This window comes from Melitaea cinxia, chromosome 28 (genome assembly GCF_905220565.1).
Source record: "Melitaea cinxia chromosome 28, ilMelCinx1.1, whole genome shotgun sequence".
NCBI classification, from domain to species: domain Eukaryota; kingdom Metazoa; phylum Arthropoda; class Insecta; order Lepidoptera; family Nymphalidae; genus Melitaea; species Melitaea cinxia.
The window spans coordinates 2,778,136-2,799,343 of record NC_059421.1 but is presented as its reverse complement, the minus strand read 5'-3'; the positions used below and the strand labels follow the sequence as shown (position 1 = coordinate 2,799,343).

The 21,208-nt window shown below is 33.0% G+C and overlaps 1 long non-coding RNA gene across 1 annotated transcript; it reads right to left on the bottom strand.

The window, feature by feature from the left end:
- Window positions 1–646: 646 nt before the first annotated feature.
- LOC123667502 lies at window positions 647–17,941 on the bottom strand. The gene is made up of 3 exons (XR_006745435.1): window positions 17,857–17,941; window positions 13,367–13,369; window positions 647–659 (listed from the first exon to the last, which is right to left on the bottom strand). It is a non-coding gene; the product is annotated as an uncharacterized LOC123667502 (long non-coding RNA).
- Between the last annotated feature and the right edge of the window lie 3,267 nt (window positions 17,942–21,208).

The window sequence follows — 21,208 nt, the reverse complement described above, 5'->3', positions numbered from 1 at the left end:
TGGAAGAACAATAACTGAAAATTCTTTTGTGTGATTCAATGTAGGTCTATATAGGTACTATCCTTAGTTCCTTTGATCTGGTTGCCGCTCCCTTAATACTTTGGATTTTTAACCTTGGATTTTTAGCTTTGGAAAAAGATCTCCATCCAAAGTTGACTAACGATAATATTATCGAAATTATAATTTGATTATATTTATCAACAAAATACGACCTCGTTGAGTACACTTCACTAACTCACTCACTTCAGCCTATCGCAGTCCACTGCTGGATATAGTCACCACGCTGGGTAGCGGGTTGGTGACCGAGAGTGACGTTGAGTTGAGTAGATTGAAAGATTAACGGCCATTTAATATCAAAAAATCAAAATAAAAAATAACTTTATTCAAATAGGCTTCAAAAGCACTTTTGAATCGTCGCTTTAAAAATTAAAATTTTTAAGTGTTTATTACTTTTTAAGTGAAGCTGCCATCGATTCGGCATGATTTTTGACATAATTTGTATGGAACTTACATCAAAATTGAATCTTTAGTAAGCAAATTCAGAGATAAATATAATATCTGCTGCAAAACTCAGAAAACATTAATAATCATTAGATTCAACTACACTTTAAGACTGTTCGTAAAATAGAACGACTGTTGGATTAGCTTATTATTATTATCTAATCAAATTAGTATCTACTAAAGGCGTGGTGGTGTATAAAATTTATCCTGCAAATAAGTTACGAATAAACTTTAACACCAGGAGGTAGATTAGGCCATTAAGACCTGTTTCTCCTCAATTATTATAACTACTATTTTTTGATGAATATTTACAAATAGAAATATCACATAAATATAGTAAAATTCAATGTTAAAAAAGAATTATATATGAAAAACTTTTATCTCTTGGATATCGTTATCCGTCAAATAGCGTTATCCACAACTGGTGAAACTGGCTTTTATTATCAAAAAGTCAAAATTCTTAACGACTCATGTGGCAAATATTTTGTTTTACGTTTATAAATAGTGTTTCACTTGTTTTTGACAAACCTACCTCAAACATAACTGTAGCCAACAGATAAAATGCTTTGATATATCTATAGGTAGTTGTTCTTAGCATCGAAGTACACTTTATTTGAAAAATATATCTATTCACAACTTGTTAAGCCAAAAGTTATAGTTATTATCTAGAGATAAACGTTAAAAAAATAGTATTATCGGCAATACTTTACCTATATATAAAAACAAATAAATAACATAAACATTGCTGCAAAGCTTTGGTGTATTATACGTATTTATATTTATATGTGTACTAATAAACAGTAAATAAGAGGAATGATAATGATAAACAAAAATAAAATGCATAAATAAAATAAAAATGGCTTCAAGTTATTCATACAGCCAAGATATTATTTTGTCAGTTTTAGTGTAGAACTAAATCGAATAGTCACCCACTGACAAGAAAGACGGCATAGTCTGTTATACTCTCTGGTCGCCATGTCTTAATTTCTTACTAGTTTCAGTATAAATAGCAAATCCGGCGTGGTTTTATAATAATATTAGTAATAATTTTGTGTTAAATAAAAGTGTTTCTTTTCTAATATTATGTAAAAGAGAACTTTTAAGATCATTATCAACACTTTTACTAACTTTTACTTATTGGACTTATGGTCATTGTTATTTCGAAACTCCCAATAATTCGTCGAAATTGCAGACATCTTGGCTACGAGCGTGTACGCGTATATTCAAAATCCAAACGTACAAATATTTACCTAATTTAGGAGTTAGGAGAGTAGGTTTTCGATCTACCTGTGTTTATATCTTAAATATTGTTTTTGAAATATTCTGTGAAAGTATGTAAAGATTCAATAGGTGGTTATTATTTTTATTTCTAAATTTTAAACAGACAGACAGAAAGGTTAGTGAAAGGAGCCAATTTGTCGGTTAAAACGGCCAAAGCTACCATTCTCAGAAATATATTCTCAGGAATACGGTTTATATGACTGTCTGTCAAATACAAAGAGCTAGTTCCTGAATCTACCTAATCGCAAAAAAAGACAACAATATTCACAAAAAAATCTTTTGTTAAATCATACTTTGAAGTAAGATTGCTTTTACATTATCTCTTTGTTAGTGACAATGCATTTTCCGTGTCTTAATTTAGACATAATTGCGCATTTGAAATAACTAAAATTATGATAAAACTTTTATACCAAGTGTCAAAATTTTAAATGTAGTTTCATTCTTAAATATACGACGTACTTTCATATCCTATTCCACAACATATGAGTGAAAATTTTGAAAAGAGTTTTTCGTTCGCATTTCATCATCATCATGTGTGTGGTCCATAGTCACCACGCTAGGCAGGCGGGTTGATTATGCATCTACATAGTACCTATTACAACTGAGAGACGTTAAGTTAAACCATATATTCTATATACTATTAAATTCCTAAGCAATATAGTTACATAAATATAAGTCAGTTTTAAAGATAAGTAGGTACGTTTGCTTACAAACGAAAACAAAAAACTATTTACAATTACATCGATAAAAGCCACGACGGAGGTAGTTGAAAAAATTGTCAAGTAATTGACAATTTATGCATTACTAGAAATATCTCAAAAAGTACTAGTTAGGTGTCGATCAAATTTGAATAGGACCAAATTATACGCACCAGTTATCAATAAAAAAAAAATAATAATAATAAAAATATATATATATATATATATAATAATAATAATAATTATCACAATGGTAAAGTAAAGAGTTATGAGGTAACAAACATAATAATTGTGTTTGTCAATTAAATCGACAAGTAATACAACGTAGGTGGATAAAAAAATAGTCAAGTACGCGTTATCAAAGATTACTCAAAAACTAATCATCAGATCAAATTTAAATGGGACCACAAGACAAACATCAGCTTTCGACTAAAATAAGAATTATCAAAATCGATATTCTCATTAAAATTTAAGAGGTGTAATAGAACGTAGGTCGACAAAAAAATAGTCAAGTAAATACGCATTATAAATAGGGCCAAGGTATATTAAATAGGGCCACGTGTCAAGCACCACCTTTCAATTAAAAAAAATAATCATCGAAAACGATTCATCCAGTAAAAACTTTTGAGATAACATTAAAAAAATATAGTTGAATTGAGAACCTATGCCTTTTTTAAATTCGGTTAACAAGATATGTTTTAAACCCAAACTGTAACTCCTGCTTCTGTTTGACTGACTTTCTGAATATAGGTTAAACATGGTACCTTTTTTATACAATGACTAGCTGACCCGGCGAACTTCGTATCGCCTAACAGTCGATTCTTTAATTTTATTATTTTTTTTTTTTAGAATTTTTCTCTCCGTAAGAACCATCCTCGTACTTCAAGGAATATTTTAAAAAAAGAATTAGCGAAATCGGTCCAACCATTCTCGAGTTTTGCGCTTAGCAACACATTCAGCGATTCATTTTTATATCATAGAAGATAAGCTTGCGTTTGACCACATTTCACCTGATGATAAGTGAAAATGCGGTCTAAGATGGAGCACGCTTACCTAGAAGTAACCTATTTACTCGCGACTTAAAGATCCCCAGGTTATAGTTTTCCGGAAACACAGATCCATATATAATTATGTACCTAGTAGGTACGTATATATGGGTCCATTAAATGCCTCTCACTTGTGTCCACCATGTTTAAAACCATTGAACTCATGATTCACCCTGTAACATCCCACTGCTGGGCATAGGCCCCTTTCTCCACGTAGGAAAAGATGGGAGCTTAATCCACCACCCTGCTGGCGGGCTGGTGAATACATTTCTACTAGAGTAAAGATCGCTATCAGGTATTTATGATAACAACCGGAATTGAGCTTAGCGTGGTCTCCGAGCACGGTGGGGGATAGACGTCCAAACCGAAAAGAAATTATTTCAAACTAGCTGTGCCCGGGACTTCGTCCGCGTGGAATTTAACAAAAAAGTTATTGTTCAGTTCACAGAGTCATAAAATAAATAAATTTCTAAAATAAAAGTAACCTAAGTTACTCCTTACTAACATCAGCTATCTGCCAGTGAAAGTCCCATCAAAATCTCCAGACACTCCGACTATATTTATTTGTTTAGATTATAAGAAATGTTTTTTCGAAATTTTCCGTAAAGATCTGTCATTACTAATTTGAAATTAAAGAAACGTGCTATTTTGTCCTTACATATAAGGTAAGATAACACGTGGTTACGGATTTTTTGAATTTCAGCCCTTAACAACTCTGGAGCGGAAATCAGGGTCACTGCAAACAGCAAGATATTCAAAGTAAAAGAAGTAAGAGAATACATATATCATTGCAACAACTAAAAAATTTGGCAAACTCGTGTTATTTTGTACACTGAAAAAGTTTTTTCACTGTTTTTTTTAATGTTAATATTTTTTTTATTTGTTAAAATACTTATTTCAATTTTATATCTATGTAAAAATATTTTATAGCCATAATTTTAAAATAAACGATGTTTTTAAGTTAATTATATCTTTCTTTATTATTAAGTTTTCCTTAGCTTGTGTGCTTTAACCGTCTTTTTCAATGTGAATGAGTATTTATTACATCTATGTATATTATTTGCTGTGTGGTTACGGCACTAAAGAATATAGCTAACCACTCTCTTCCCGTGGGTGTCGTAAGAGGCGACTAAGAGATAACACAGTTCTACTACCACCTTGGAACTTAAAAAGCCGACCGATGGCGGTATAACCGTCAAACTGCTGGCTTTGAAATACACAGGCCGAAGACGGGCAGCAGCGTCTTCGGTGCGACAAAGCCAGCCATGCTTTCGACAACCCGCCTGCCCAGCGTGGTGACTATGGGCAAAATATATGAGTTCGCGCCATTTTTGCCTATGTCCAGCTGTGGACTGCGATAGGCCGAAGTGGAAGTGATGGGTGTATATTAAATTAATTCTTGTACCTATGTATTTACTCGTAACTATATTTTTTATTACAAATTCAATTCAAATTCAAACAAAATCAAATTACCATACTAAAACTTTGTACACTTCTAAATTCGTTTGTACTCTGCCGTCTTCTATAGGTAAGTATAAGTATCCAAACGTTGTCTAGATGACTGTCCTTTAGCAATAGAACCTTTGTACATCTTTCCTTATTTTCAATATATATTTTTTTATAGGGTGTAATAAATATAAATTTTTTATTTTATTTATAACTTCTAAAATTCCTTTTTACATAGCATAGAAATACGAGTGATATGACAGGTCTAGTCGCTAATTTTTCCAAACGAATCTCTAACTAATCGCAGACTACAGATTACAGTCATAGCAGATAATTGGCGTAACATTTTTTTTTTGAAATATAATAATTTAAACACCTTGAAGTTTCTTGACGAACTATGAAATGTATTTTTTTAAAGAGTAACTGAGGAGTTCCTTTCCAATTCTTCATATTAACCATAATTAAACTATCAAAAATTATTGCCCATAATAGGTACCTCAAAAGTGACGGTATAAAAGTGCTTTGAAAACCTACTAAAAAATAATGCTAAATTTGAATCCAGTGAAGTCACGGTAAGAAGTCTAGTTCAAAATCGAATAGTTCTCAAGAAAGTTCACTAGTTCCAATATAATATCTAATTGATACAACAGCCATAAATTCCCGCGCTCGGCTACCGTACGCCCGAACGCCATCTTGGGTATTTTATAACGTCCATATAGTTATGAGATTAGAAAATAATAAAAACCGATCTTTACGATCGTCTCGTGATATCTGTCACATAACGCGGTTCCTAATATAATTATTTTGGCAAAATATCTCGTCTACGATGACAAGGTTACTATTTACGATTCGATTTATAATTTTACCTAATAGAATTTATAAATATTTGCGTTTACATTATTTCATTGGGTTTATATTTAAGTATCTAATTGTTTTATATATTTTTTAAAGTTTAAATTCAAGAAATACCGTATGACATTATAAAGAACCTATAAGTATGGAAGTACAGATTCAAAAAATCAAATTCAAACTGAGAACATTTGTATCGGTCCATTTACAAATGTCATGTTATTCTCACCTATCGAAAGGTCCTATATGACACCATTGATTGTAAGACAAGATAAAGTCTTATGTGAAAATGGTTAGGTCGTTTTTTGTTAGTATATAATATGTAAGTATAGGAAGGAACCTATATTTTAAAAGTTAATATTTAAATGTAATGAAATGTAGTAAAATCCACATTACTGAAATATTTTTCTAATTTTATTGTTTTCTTATCTTTTTGACTTGGATAATTAAAAAAACTAGTTTTTACATTAAAAAAAAACAACGCTTCGAGGTATGAGGTAGATTTCAAAGACATAACATTTTAAACATTCACACACATATTTTTCATAACTTTATATTATTTAAAACAATATAATTATACTTAATTTGAGAATACTTTAAATGTTGGTAGACATTTTATTTATTTATTTATACATTATTAAAAAATATAATAATATTAAATACTATACACTCCTAAAAACTTATTTGAATTCGCCAGACACATAAAACGGCTGAGTTTTCATGACAGTGACATAATGCCATTTTGGATGTTCCGCCATTTTATGTTTGACTTTTATTACTATCAATTCAATAGTTTTGCGTGGAAGAGTAACAAACATCCATCCATTATCAAAAACTTTCACATTTATAGTATTATTATGATATGTATCTGATCGTGACCACGCATTGGCGCAACGGTCACAGCACTGGTTTATGACTGTTGCACTGGCGGTTGCGAGCCCGATCCCCGCACATGATAAACATTTGTATTAGCCATACAGATATTTGCGATGGTCTGGGTGTTTGTGCAGTCCTTGTGGGTCTCCCCACCGTGCCTCGGAGAGCACGTTAAGCCGTCGGTCCCGGTTGTTATCGTGTACTTACAACTAATAGCGATCGTTACTCATAGTAAGAAACCGTCAACCCGCATTGGAGCAGCGTGGTGGATTAAGCTCCGATCCTTCCCCTACATGGGGAAAGAAGCCTATGCCCAGCAGTGGGATATTACAGGCTGAAGATGATCTGATCGTAGGCGTCCGCACCGTAACTGGGAGAGTACGCTATGACCGACTACTTAACACTTATTGTTAGGTACTTTACTTTATAGTAGAGAACATATCCGCCAACCAGCAGTGGGGCCGCGTGGTCGATTAATCTCCAATCCTTCTACATGTAGAAATTGAAAGTTATAGCAGTTATAGGTTGAATTTTAAAAAATCAATATAAAAACATTACCTCTCACAATACCTCTGTAATCGAGCATGGTCCCATCCTCACTATACCAGCCGCGGTGTACGACAAAGTGAGATACAGTTTAATATACATTTTTTTTAGTTTTCAGAGCGGTATGTTCATAATAATAAATTTATGATATACATATCTGGCGGCTGTTTATCTTTGAGCGGAGATTTTATGAGTCGGGAGCTAGATGGGGTTATGATCGTGGAGTGTATTCGAAAGGAGGTCGTATTTATAAATATAGTTTTTTTTTTTTTTTTTATCCAGTAAAGAGGTTTGATAGTGTAAGGAGGTTGGTAGTAAAATTTGTGCAAGGTACTTAGATACTTTTTTATTTTGCCAGTTTACTTAATTTTGTTTGTAACACAGGAAGGTTTAACAGGTTTTGAAATTAATTTTATACAAATTAATAACTAATAATTATTATTTTATTTTCATTTTTTGGGGATTAGAAGTTGTTTAATTTTAATATGGTAAACTTCGATAATATTTTCTTTTTGATTGCACTAATTAAACAAAATTCAAAAATAACTACAAAATAAAGCACAATTTGATTAATTACAAATATTTTAATAATTACTTAATAACGAAAACTATTAATACTTGAATAATGAATTTAAAAACAATGACTACTTTACAAAATATACCTATATAAAACAAAATTACATCATCATCATCATTTCAGCCTATCGCAGTCCACTGGTGGACATATGCCTCCACAAGTTCAAGACAAAAATGGCGTGAACTCATGTGTTTTACCCATAGTCACCACGCGGCAGCAGGTGGGTTGGGGAACTAAATTACAATAATTCATAAAGAATTAAATATTTTTTAAATTTCTAAATAATAAATTATTTAATATAATTCATCGCATTGATTCCGGAATGTGGATTTCATAAGGTACCAGTAATAATACCACTGGACATTTTATTACTAGATACATTATAAGGTCGAAAGTTTAATGTCGTGTCCTTTTACAGCTTTCTAGACATCGAATCGTTCCTAATATGCACCGCAAAAATTTGGAATGCCCTTCCGGCTTCCGTTTTACCAACTAACTATAACTTGGGTATCTTTAAATCAAGAGTGAACAGGCATCTTCTAGGCAAGCGCGCACCACCTTAGGCTGCATCTTCACTTGCCATCAGGTGAGATCGCAGTCAAGCGCTAGTCTGTCTATATATATAAAAAAAAAGAATAGAATTAGTACCTTGTTATAAATATTATTAGTCAGGATTCAACCTGTAAAACCCCACTACTGGGCATGGTCCCTTTCCCATGTAGAAGTATCGCAGCCTAATCCACCACGCTGCTCCACTGCGGCTTGGTGGTTATATATTATTAGTACCTATATATTATTATACCTTAAATTTATTATTTTACAACGAACATCGTACTGCCACAGATTTATGTCAATATATAGATTTTTTTATTTATATGTACCTATAGATAGTAAAACCATGCCTGTTGTGTTTAGTCTACTATCAAATTTAATAACATTTATAGTTATTCTATGTTCGGACTTTTGTCAGACTTTTTCCTTTCTTACGAACTACCAAACGCATTAAATTTATTATAATCGTCACGTTATCTGAATTTTGCAAATTTCTGCGCAATTTTCTTCATTTTAAATTATGTTAAAAGTATTAGATAGCTTAAAAACAAATTATTTGAATTGGTTCAGTTTTTCGATATTTATTACGTGTAGGAATCGATACCGCGATCGCTAGCCCATCAGTCAGTTGCAGTGACCATTGCACCAACACGTCTTTTTATGAAATATGGTCACATACCTGCCTAAAAGTATGTAACCTTATTTCATCTTAGATAATATCTAGTTATTGAGGGCTTCAAGTACATAAAAAGTTATTAATTGTACTTTTGGTATGTATCTATAAAATTTACAACTGCACTAATTACTTACTAATCCCGCACAAATGGATTAAAGGGTTAACAAAAACGATCGTTAGGTCGATTCCCGTATGTGTTAGATCACACACACCCAATATCACTTCAGCCTATCGCAGTCCACTGCTGGACATAGGCCTCCACAAATTCGCGCCAAAAAGGACGTGTTGTTTATGCGTGTCGCCCATAGTCACCACGCTAGGTAGACGAGTTGGTAACCGCAGGGCTGGCTTTGTCGCACCGAAGACGCTGCTGCCCATCTTTGATCTGTGTATTTAAAACCCAGAAGTTGGATGGTAATCCCGTCATCGGTCAGCTTTATAAGTTTCAAGGTAGTAGTGGAACTGTGTTATCCCCTAATCGCCTCTTACGACACCCACGGGAAGAGAGGGGGTGGCTATATTCCTTACTGCCGTAGCCACACAGCTTATGTGTTAGATATTTGTGTTTATTACAAGTATTTTCTTCTAGTTTACGTGATTGTTTTTATTTGTTGACTATTTGTGTAAGTTGTTTTTTCTTCATAAACACCTTTTTGAAGTAAAACTTCTTTACGGATGCTTGACTTGGGAAGTTAGGTGGTGAATGCGTGACGAGACTTGACGAGATCGTTACGAAAAATGTGATCAGGCGAGGCGAAGGGGACACAGAAAGAGAGAGAGAGAGAGAGTGAGAGAACGTACGTTTCGTAAGTTTTAATTCAGCCGTGCACACTCGTTTTTTTTTATATAAAATTACTAAGACTTGGTATTTGTTTCGACAGGCTGGTTTTATAAAAATCTACTCTCATAATGTTTCCATTATTAAAAATCGTTTAAAAGATGGAACATAGGCTTAAACTATGAAACTATGACTCATAAACGAAAGTGATGTGGGAGAGGGTACATCGATAAAATTGCGATGGAGGTTTGACTATTAACACAGATTGTATTCTACAGATGGATCTAACCCAACCAAAACTGTATGGTAAAAATAAAATAAAATACACCGCCATCAAAGAGCAAACGAACAAAAATACCTCACAACTAAATTAAATAGCTCGTTACTCACGTAAATAAATCAATACACGAAATAATAAAAGGTCATTTTAATATCGGTGTTCACCGCGCGACCGATGGAATGTATCTGACGCTCGTTTTTTTACTCACCTTTTTAAATATTCAAATGGAATCACCCAAATTAAGTAGCCATAAACGGAATCAGCTTCCAAATTTGAATATTTCATTCGTTCTTGTGTGAGCGCGTGCATTGATTTGTGTGTGGCTCTTTGTTTGTGTGCGTGTGGTAGTGATGTGCGCTTTGATAGTTTGTGATTTTTTGTCGATTGTTTTTGATATTTTTTAAAGACTTTGTGGTATCGGTATTATATATCATCAATTGGTTTATGCCATGCTAGTGTTATATTTGTATTTTTATTATGTATAAGCGTAGCTTTTTGTGATCGAATGCATAATAATAATTCAATAAGTATTTATTATTAAGGGTAGTTATTGATATAATTACCATGAACATTTAAATTTATAAACATTCAAATAATTAATATAATTTAAATTCTAATATAACTTAACATAAAATAAGAGTAACATTACAATTTAAATACTTCATATCACACATTATTAATACAAAGTCACAAACATCGATATCGATATAAAGCAAAAAGTCCGACCCGAATTCTTTTGTTGAAGCGCGCCGCGTTGATAAGGAAACATTTTAAATTAGTAGGAGAAGAGAAAAAATATTATAAAGAAAAAAAATAATTTTATTTTTTATTTATATTTTATCACACAAAACGGGTAGCCGCGGCTACCACCAATATAAATTATATCATTTTTCACTGCGACAACCTTAACGGACGTAAAAAATGACGGCCCATTCAGTTCCAAGTTTGAATTTGCCGCGTTTTTTATACGTTTCCGGGCGACGGGATTCCATTTTTGAACTTCGACATTCGAAAAGTCGTTCGGACTGTTTGGTATTTTTTTTACATTGCCGGTTTAGTGTTGGACTATTTTTGTTACGTTTTTTAAAAAGTAGTAATGTATTTTACGATTTAACGCATTATTTCGATGTTGTTACGGAGGTTTGGTCTGAGGAGTTTTTATAGTAGCTCGCCTGGTGTTAGTTTTATTGTTGGAATTTGTAATTGAGTTAGTAATTAATCAGAATAACTTTGTATTGTGATTTGTTTTAATGTTACAAATAAAGTATTGTAATGTGTTATTGACTGACGGGACATATATTTTTTAAACTGGGTTTCTATATTCACAAAGCGGCTCGTAAATGAATCGTTTATGAATATATATACCCGGCTTCAATAAGGTACAAACAGTACTCTTACTGTTTGTACCTACCTAAAGTACTCACCTTTATATATTTGACGACGCGTTGGCGCAGCGGTCACAGCACTGACTGTTGCATTAGCGGTCGCGGGATCGATTCCCACTCACCATAGATATTTGTATTGGCCGTCTAGATGTTTGTCGTTGTCTGGGTATTTGTGCTTGTGTATTGTTTGTGTTTCGGGACTCCCCGTCACGGGAGAAATTGTAATGGGGGACGCGGAGTGTGAAGAGTTTATTTATTTATATAAATAAGTTATCGATAATATAAGCTGTATGGCTAAGGCAATAAAGAATATAGCCACCCCCTTTCTTCGCGTGGGTGTCGTATGAATCGACTGAGGGATAACACAGTTCCACTACCACCTTGGAACTTATAAAGCCGACCGATGGTGGAGTAAATCATCCAACTGCTGGCTTTGAAATACACAAGCCGAAGATGGGCAGCAGCGTCTTCGGTGCCACAAAGCCAGCCTTGCGGTCACCAAACCGCCTGCTCAGCGTGGTGACTATGGGCAGCACACATGAATTTACGCCATTTTTTGGTGCGAACTTGTGAAGGCCTATGTCCAGCAGTGGACTGTGATAGGCTGAAGTGAAATAAGTTATAGAATACTTGCATTAAGCAGCTTTTGAATAAAACATCTTAATCATAACAAGGATTATACCCGCCAACCCGCAGTGGAAGAGAAAAATGAAAAAAGAGGAAATAGGCCTATGCCCAGCAGTAGGATGTTACAATCTGAAGCGTTGATATCTGGAGAATCAGAATATATCACATAGACTATCATATCCCACTATTCCCAAAGGTTAGGAATTTATGGGGGTGAAATCACGAAGATTAGCAAGTAGGTACAATAACATTTCAATTAATCCAAAGATTACATAACATGACCACAAGGTATCAATTAAAATTTCAGAAAAAATGGACACATACCGTAAAACAAGGATTTGGACATTTTTTTGTTGACTCTGCCAATAAGACCAGAGAAGATATTTATTTTGTAAATAGTATAATTTCAAGAGTCAGTGGATAAACGGCAATTGGTTTTCAATAATCATAATTTTTCGTTTACTAGAGATGTACTTTAAGATAACTTTTCTTTGGATCGTGCAGTGACTGCCGCCCCTAACTCGACATGGCAAGGAGGCCTGTATCCTGTCTCATGTTTAACGTAAACGTAAAAATAAATTCAAAGTTTCTATTGAAAGGAAATTAATAACTAAAGTATTATTATTTGATACAGGATTACATAAATGATGAAGATGTGTGGCCTGTATTTCACCATGTAGTGATGCTGTATTTTATGTTAGATATTACTAAATTTACCAGATAAAACTTTTACCGATATTTAAACATAGTTTTTTGGACAGAGTAATTCCAGAGTTTCTCGCTGATTCTTCTCTGTAGAATCTGCATTCGGAATCGGTGGTAGCTACACTTTTAACTATAGTTAATTTGTAAAATGACGATTCGAAGGTGTTTTCGAAGGCTATTTAAATAAAATTATTTTTTTATTTTGAAAGGTTCATTAGGAAAATTAAAGTTTATTATTTATTGCATTTTTAATGTAACATTAGGGTTTTTCTGTGCCTATGTGCATGTTACTAGCTACAGGTACACAAATGTACCTACATAGTAGCGGCCCAATTTTAAGTATAGGTTAACTAGTCTGCACCAGTTAACTTGTTTATCCGGCTTCGTCATGATAAATCGATTTAGGATCCTTTTGTGTAATACTCTACGCAACAGGATATACTAGCATAGACTAGTGTTTCGAAAGTTTAGTTTTTTTATAGTCTATGCCTGCTCAAATATATGCTTTTTGAATATAGCAATGCCACTATTATATTAACATACTAGCTGTGCCCGCGACTTCGTTCGCGTGGAATTTAACAAAAAAGTTATTGTTCAGTTCGTAGAGAATTAAAATAAATAAATTTCTAAAATAAAAGTAGTCTAAGTTACTCCTTACTATATCAGCTCTCTGGCAGTGAAAGTCTTGTCAAAATCGGTCCAGCCATTTCAGGATTAGCCGGAACAAAGAGACAGACAGACAAAAATTGTAAAAAATGTTATTTTAGTACAAGTACCTACCGTGCGGTTGTTTTATTATTACAAACACACTTCAATTTTATATATTTCTATAAATATATTTTATGTAAAAGGCAACAGAATATCCATTATTAAAAATTAAAAACATTAGAGGAAATAATATTTATTAAACACCTATCATACCGTGATTTAATTAAATTGAAGAAAAAAGATCCTCCATTGATTAAAAATGAGACCATAAAATTATATTTATAAATATTTTACTAAAGAAAATACTAGAAAATTAAAATTAGAAAATAAAATATTTAAATAAAATAATAATAGACTATGATTAACTCTCAGTACACGTCCGCTCACGTCAGCGGACGCTGCGCGAATGAACAAAAGCCGCGAGACACTCATCTGACTATACGTGGGGAGGAGCGACCCGCCTCTCAACCGAGGCATGCTATTGGCTCGTTTAAAAATCGATTCCATTTTATAAATATGTAACCACTTTCGTTTCATTCGGTCCAAACAGTCCTACTACACTTCCGTTTTTCTCGACATTCAATTTTAAATTTAGAGCGCGAGATTCGAAAATTGAATACACGAAATTAGTGATGCGACACTTTTTATCTACAACCACTCAATTGTTTTAACGACATGTCTTTCTAGTCTCTTTGTTTTATTTAAAAGAGAAGTCCAAGAGATGCTTTTTTCTTTGTTTTTTTATTTATTCTTTTTTCCACATTCATCCAGTGTACGACATATTCCTATACAGGGTATAAACAAAACGTACGTGGGTGAAATTGAATCGGTAATAAATAATGGTGTATTTATGATTTATAGGACGGAGGCCGTGATATTCCGATCGTGGTATAACTTCGGAATTTGTACTTTACGATAGGTATATCAATTATATTATGTAGTTATTGTAATATTAAAGCGGCAGAATCGTTTTCGATGGGATTCCGTCGTAATATTCGTCTGTAATAAGGCTCGATACGGAAATAAGGTATTATGATGAGCGAAGGATTTCATGTAATAATAAACTGTTGTGCTATGTTACGTTAATTGGAAGTGACTTTATAATAGGTAATAAGTACTTTAACCGCTCTGATGTGGTGGTACGAGTTCCTACCTAGTTATCTTTAAGCTAGCGGTCATATGTTCGATTCCTGATAAGAGCAGAAATTTGTATTTTTACTAATATAATTTTTTTATTTGGAATGTATTTTTGTTTTTGTCTCTCATAATACCTTCGTGGTTCTCAGATGTAACCACAAAAACCTTATAGCGTTACTCATGGTAAGGAAATGATCCGCCAATCCGCAATAGGGTAGTGTGGTGGTATCTCTACCCCAACCCTTTATCTATAATTCTATAGGGAAAAGATGTAATCAGGCTGATTTGTTTCGGATTAATAATATTACTAGAATTGTCTCGTCGACAGCGGCATTTCTCTCTATAACTTACGTTAATGGGTGTCATAGGGGGATGTTATATAGCCTGTTTTGGTAAAGATGGTTTGTAAAAAATCAAAAACCAAAATATTTTAAAGTGAAACTTTTATTTTATCACCCCATAAATTTTCGTTTATCTATCGCATGTCGCATTACAGCTGGCCAAGGAGTAGGGATAAGTGAAAGGCGCATGGCAGTGCAGTCTAGGCCAATATGGCATCGCCCATAGCTCGCATCAGCTGACCGTGTAATATTTACACACTTCAGCCTATCACGGTCCCCTGCTGGACATAGGGCTCCACAAGCTCACGTCAAAAAAGGCGTGAACTCATGTATTTTGCCCATAGTCACCACGCTGGGCAGGCGGGTTGGTGACTGCAGGGCTGCTTTATCCTATGTCCAGCAGTAGACTGCGACAGTCTGATGTGAGTACCTAGTAGTAGTAGTTTGGTACCTAGGTATTGGTTTGAATTGATATAAATATAATACCTAACTACAGTATACATAGGTAGATAAATTTGTTTATACCTAGTAGAAAAGATTACCTTCTATTGTAAGAGATTTCGCAGTAAATTGTTATTATTTTGTTAATTAAAAACGCGTGGAATTTTCTAGCTGGTTAACGTTTAATCTTTGTGTTTACATCAAACTTCGGAATAGGTATTCCGAAGTTCCTACTTGACATTAAATTGGTTGTTTTGAAATGTTTTTATTTAAATTTTATTTTGTTTCGTTTTATAGGTATTGCAGTGATTTTGATTATTCGTAGGTAGATGTGATTTTTTTAAATGTAGGAAATTGTTTTTTGGTACGTGACACAAAAATAGACCTACCTAAATGGTACCCATTTATTATTTTTTACCTATAGGTATTCAAGAAAATAAAAAAAAATACTGATATTGTTATTTATTAGTTTTTTACGGAAATTAAAAAAAAATGTATAAATAGTATAAAGACTTACCTAACGTTTTAGATGATGTAGTATCAACTGAAACAGCTGTTTTTAATTCTACTGACGAGAAATATTGGAGCTTGACCGGCAACGCTACGCCACAGCTGAGTGATGGTAAGTACATATTCCCAAAGTTTTTCATGATACCGGTATACCTATTCACAAATATTTTTTTGAACAAAATATCACTTGATTAAAATAATTTAACAAAGTTTGTTAACTCAAAAACATTAATAAATATCTTTCGTGTCTTATCTATTGAAAGCTTAATTAATTAAATAAATAAATTTTAAGCTTAATCAAATAAATAAATAAATTTTAAATTTAAGAACTACGCACTCTTATATAAATATTCAATTATTAGTTCATGCTTCGATCAAGTTGCACGGATAGTCGCGACTCAACTGCAATAGTGATGTGTTTGGAGGTAATCTGTCAAGGATAAACTCCAACTACCCTTTATTTTTTCAGTAGATACGTTGGCGCAATAAGCATGACGACAGTATCAAAAAATCATAAACTTAATGATGTTAGGGGAACACTTATATTAAAAAAATTAAAAATACTGATTTAATTTTATTTTAAAACACAATAAAAGTGTATAAATATGTTTTCTTTCGGTCAGATTAACTTAGAAGTACCTACCTACGATAAATACGTTTATAAGATTCATTAAGAATACGCCGCTAAATAAACAATCTGAAATCCTGACCTCATTCTGACGACGTTCTAATGCGATGTGTGATCTCACTAGGATACCTGGACGAACTTCGATAAAGGAGGACTTCAATAAAAGAGGATGTTCTAAATTCGACTGTAATTTTTTTATTCGTTATTTATTGAAACATCAATTTATTCTTAAAGTTTTAATAACCAGTGCTAAAGCATATTATTTTAATATTATATTCGGAACTAATTGAAAGTGCTTTATTTGACCCCAATCACTGTTTCAACCGACCCCGGTATAAAATATATATTTAAAACTAACAAACCTAGTACAGCAATGACATTAGCCAATAGTAAATAATTACATACTCTTGTATCAAAGAGAGTTCCTAGATTAATCAGGCTATAAAAAACAAAATTATTGTAAAATTGTTTTAACCCTACACAGTCTCCCCTACATAAAAAAACAAGTGTTTTAACGTAACCCGTCGCTTGTTATTTTTTTTTTCGCATTATTTTTTTTATTGTGTTTACAAATTGAATTATAGGTACAATATAATAAAGTGTATGTGTGTAACAATTTGAAAGGTTTTACAATATTCATTTTATTATAGGTGAACACAGCATGCAATTTTGACATGTTCAGCTTAAACTTATCACAGAATATTAAAAACTATCTAACCAATCTATGAACAATATTTTTGGCCGTGGCCAAGGAGCCATTGAAAATGTGAAAGTTTGGACATAAACCATTATAGGATGACAGAATTCTATATAAAATCGAATGATGTCCAATATTAGTACGAAAATGTGGTAATTGAAAGCTATACATATTTGGCAGACGACTACCAGAACGTGGGATCTTAAAATAAATTTTACTTAAAAAGTTTGGACAGATCATCAAACCATGTATAATAAAATGTCCGCTATTTTCCGACGAGTACTTAAGGGTTTGAGATTATAATACTTTAGTCTAGAGTCACAAGTTTCAAAATTTTTGCATTTATTGTTAATGTAAGTTAAATGATAAGTGAATTTTTTTTGGATCCGCTCAATCCTTTTGATGTGCACTGCATACCCAGGTGACCGTATTGGACTGTTATATTCTAAGATGCTTCTTACTAAGCAGTTGTATATAGGGATAAGAACTTTAGGGTCTTTAAAGATTTTTGTTTGCCTTGATGTAAACCCAGATAGTCTAGAGGCTTTTTTAACAATGCTATCTACGTGACTTATAAAGCTTAAACGACTGTCTACTATAACTCCTAAATCTCTAATTTCATTAACTTCGTTTAGGTGGGCTCTCTGTAATGTGTATATGGCTGTAATGGGGTTTTTTACGCGTGAATTTTATGTGATAACATTTTTTAATATTAAGTTTCATTTTAATATTGTTTTCACTCAATATCTGTACCCTATCTAAATCTTTTTGTAATATTTTGACATCGTTTTCAGTCTTGATACATTTATATATCTTTATATCATCGGTGTACATCTTAAACGGACACTTCAACTGCTGAGCCAAGTCATTTATATAACGAAAAACAAAGGACCCATATGCGAGCCCTGCGAGACGCCAGTTGGTATAATTTTACTTCTTGAAGAGTAGCCACGTATCATTAGTAATTGTGACCTTGTTTAAAGGTATGACTCGCACCACCTTAACAAAGAACCATGAATACCGAGTGCCGCAATTTTTTGAAGTAACATAGTATGGTCTATTAAATCAAACGCCTAGCTGAAATCTGTATATACAGCATGTACTTTATCTCCATGATTTAGAGCCTCAGCGATGTCACTAATAAAACCTATCAAGTTAGATGCTGTTGATTTTTTGGGCATAAAGCAACGTTGTTCCGAATGAATAATTTTCTTAACGTACCAGTAAATTTTTTTCTCTATTAATCCCTCGAAGACTTTTCCAATTGCAGGGAGAATCGACACCGGCCTATAATTACATATGTTTGACACATCGCCTTTCTTGTGTATTGGTGTCAACAGAGCCTGCTTCTATATTGCTGAGAAGATACCCTCTGTTAGGGACTTATTATATAATATATGCGATGGTGTTGCTAAGGTTTCAGCACATTGTTTTAAAAACTTATTTGGTATTCCATCTAATCCTGGTCTTTTATTTGTATCTAATCTTTTAAGAGCAGTTAGTATTTCAGTTTCGGTTAATGTACACTTACTGAAGGATGACGAACTCTCTTCAAGCACAGGGTCACAATTTCCAGGTATGCAGTTATTATGTGACGTATAGACCGATTGAAAATATTCTGAGAATAAATCGGCTATTTCCTGACCACCTGCAGCGACTCTATCACCCAAGTGTATTGATTGGGTACAGAACGGCTTTACTTTTTTGACTCTTTACGAATGACCAAATTATTTTAGGTTGAACTCTAACCGTGTTTCCAGCATTTTCTTTAAAGATTTTGTAACATTCTTTTAACATCTCATCATATCTATTTCTAAGAAGGTTAAATGTGTCTTTATCCCTGGGGTTACCATTTTTATACTTTGTATGGAACTTTAGTTTCTTTCGTGTACACTTTATTAGGATAATGCTGAACCAGTTAGGGTATTTTTTATTGTGAGGCCTACAGTATGGAGTGTACATTTCTATGATTGAATTTAAGATAGTGTAGAAATCACCTATCATGTCCTCTATGTCCATATCCTTCCATCTATCCCTCCAATCTACAGTTGCAATTTCTTTGTTAATTTGTTGGTAATCCGATTTATTAAAATTCAATCTCGGGGTCCTGTCACTCTTAATTGATCGTTCCACTTGTATCATGTTAGAATTATTTCCAGAGCCGGGTGATGAACATCTAAATTTGCCAAGGGTGATAAACATTCTGAAATTTTGAGTCTTGTCGGTGAGTCAGTTAAGATCAAGCCAAGAATTCGATTATTTTTGTTTCTAATATGATTACATTAAGTAATTTTTAATTCACGCTAACGTAATTTACGTTTTTCAATGCCTCTACAGTCCGGACATTTCCAGTTCGATTTCGCTTGTTTCGATTCTTTATGGAAATTCTTAGCCGTTATTCCTAGGCATTGATAAAGATAGCTGCCGATACACAGGGGGCACAGCTTAGTATCCTGATTTCCTTTTATTCTTTAATGCAAACTTTACATTTTAAGTTGTAATTTGATGCGGACATATTGAAGATATCTTATTTCTCGATCAACAATAAGTAGAAAGCAAACTCCTGATACCAAGCCGGCACAATTATGGAGTGGTCACTATTGCTATTAATTTTCTGCAGGAGCATATGATAGATGGTATAAGTCGTCGTAGGTCGGGTAATCCTCAAATTTTGTGAGGGAATATCTACCTTGACCAGAGCACTTGAATAATATGGTGTTGTTATTATCTTATTTCACTAGTAAAACCGCCAGATTCTACACGCAAAATTCTTTCTTCTTTAGGGCGAAACACAACCACAACAAATCAACACTATTCACTAGCAAACAAATGCCTCAATACCACTTTTTTTTTTAATTTATTGTTACAAGCTAAGCGAAACACGTCCCTTGTTTTTGAAACATTTACATCTAATATTATTTATATCTAAGGTGCGTTCATGTTTTGTTTCAAGTTATTTACATATACAGTCTCCCTTTCAATGGGTTTGGTGTGGTACGTCAAGATCATAGTCGCTATCTCCACAAATTATTATAAAATTTCCACTACATGCTATCAAAAAATAAAACAAAACATTATTTATGTTTCTTAGAAATATAATTAAAATCTTTTTTTTTTTTATATTACGTAGATTTGAATTGTCCATTTAATTAATTGACGCAGCGCTGGCGGCCATGTTCGTCATCTGTCTAATTGTGTCGCCTCGGGCTTGTCGTAACAAGGACAGATAATAAAATATATTTTTTAAAAGTAAATTAAAAACAGATAGGTAACTATAGTTATTAAGAGGTATGAGTGTGTTTTTCAACGGTTATGTTTAGATATTTGTTAGATACACTATAATTATGTTTATTTTTTTTACAAAATAATAAATTGAGGATTTGGTTTTTAAAGATTTCTTTCCTAGGTCATATTCATTATTTTTTTTTATAATTTATAGATAATTATATTTATATCTCACACACTAGTTTGGAAGTTTGTTGAACAACATCGAACACAAAGGTCCAGATTATAAAAATTTCTAAAACAAAAATCTCTATCAACAAGGCAACAGTACATCTGATAGTAAGTAGTCGCTCATAGAAAAAGCTAGGTACCTGCCTATGTATATCTTTCCTCCGAGTCAAAAACCTATTATAGATACTAATTCTTTTTTGAACTACCCGCTTTTTACAATAAATAATTAATTCAATAAAATCATAAAAAAAGTCAAAATATAACATGCATTATTAAAATTTCTAATTATATCAACTAAGCCTCCGAGGAATTCTAATCCCTCCGGAAGATACGTCTTCCACGGGTGACCACACCCGAGCAAGATCCCATCAATATTATAGCGAAGGTTTGAAACGTAAGCTAAATGTGCATATAAATATTATATTACCAACGCTAATTACTTACGAGGTTCATTGAGCGATACGACG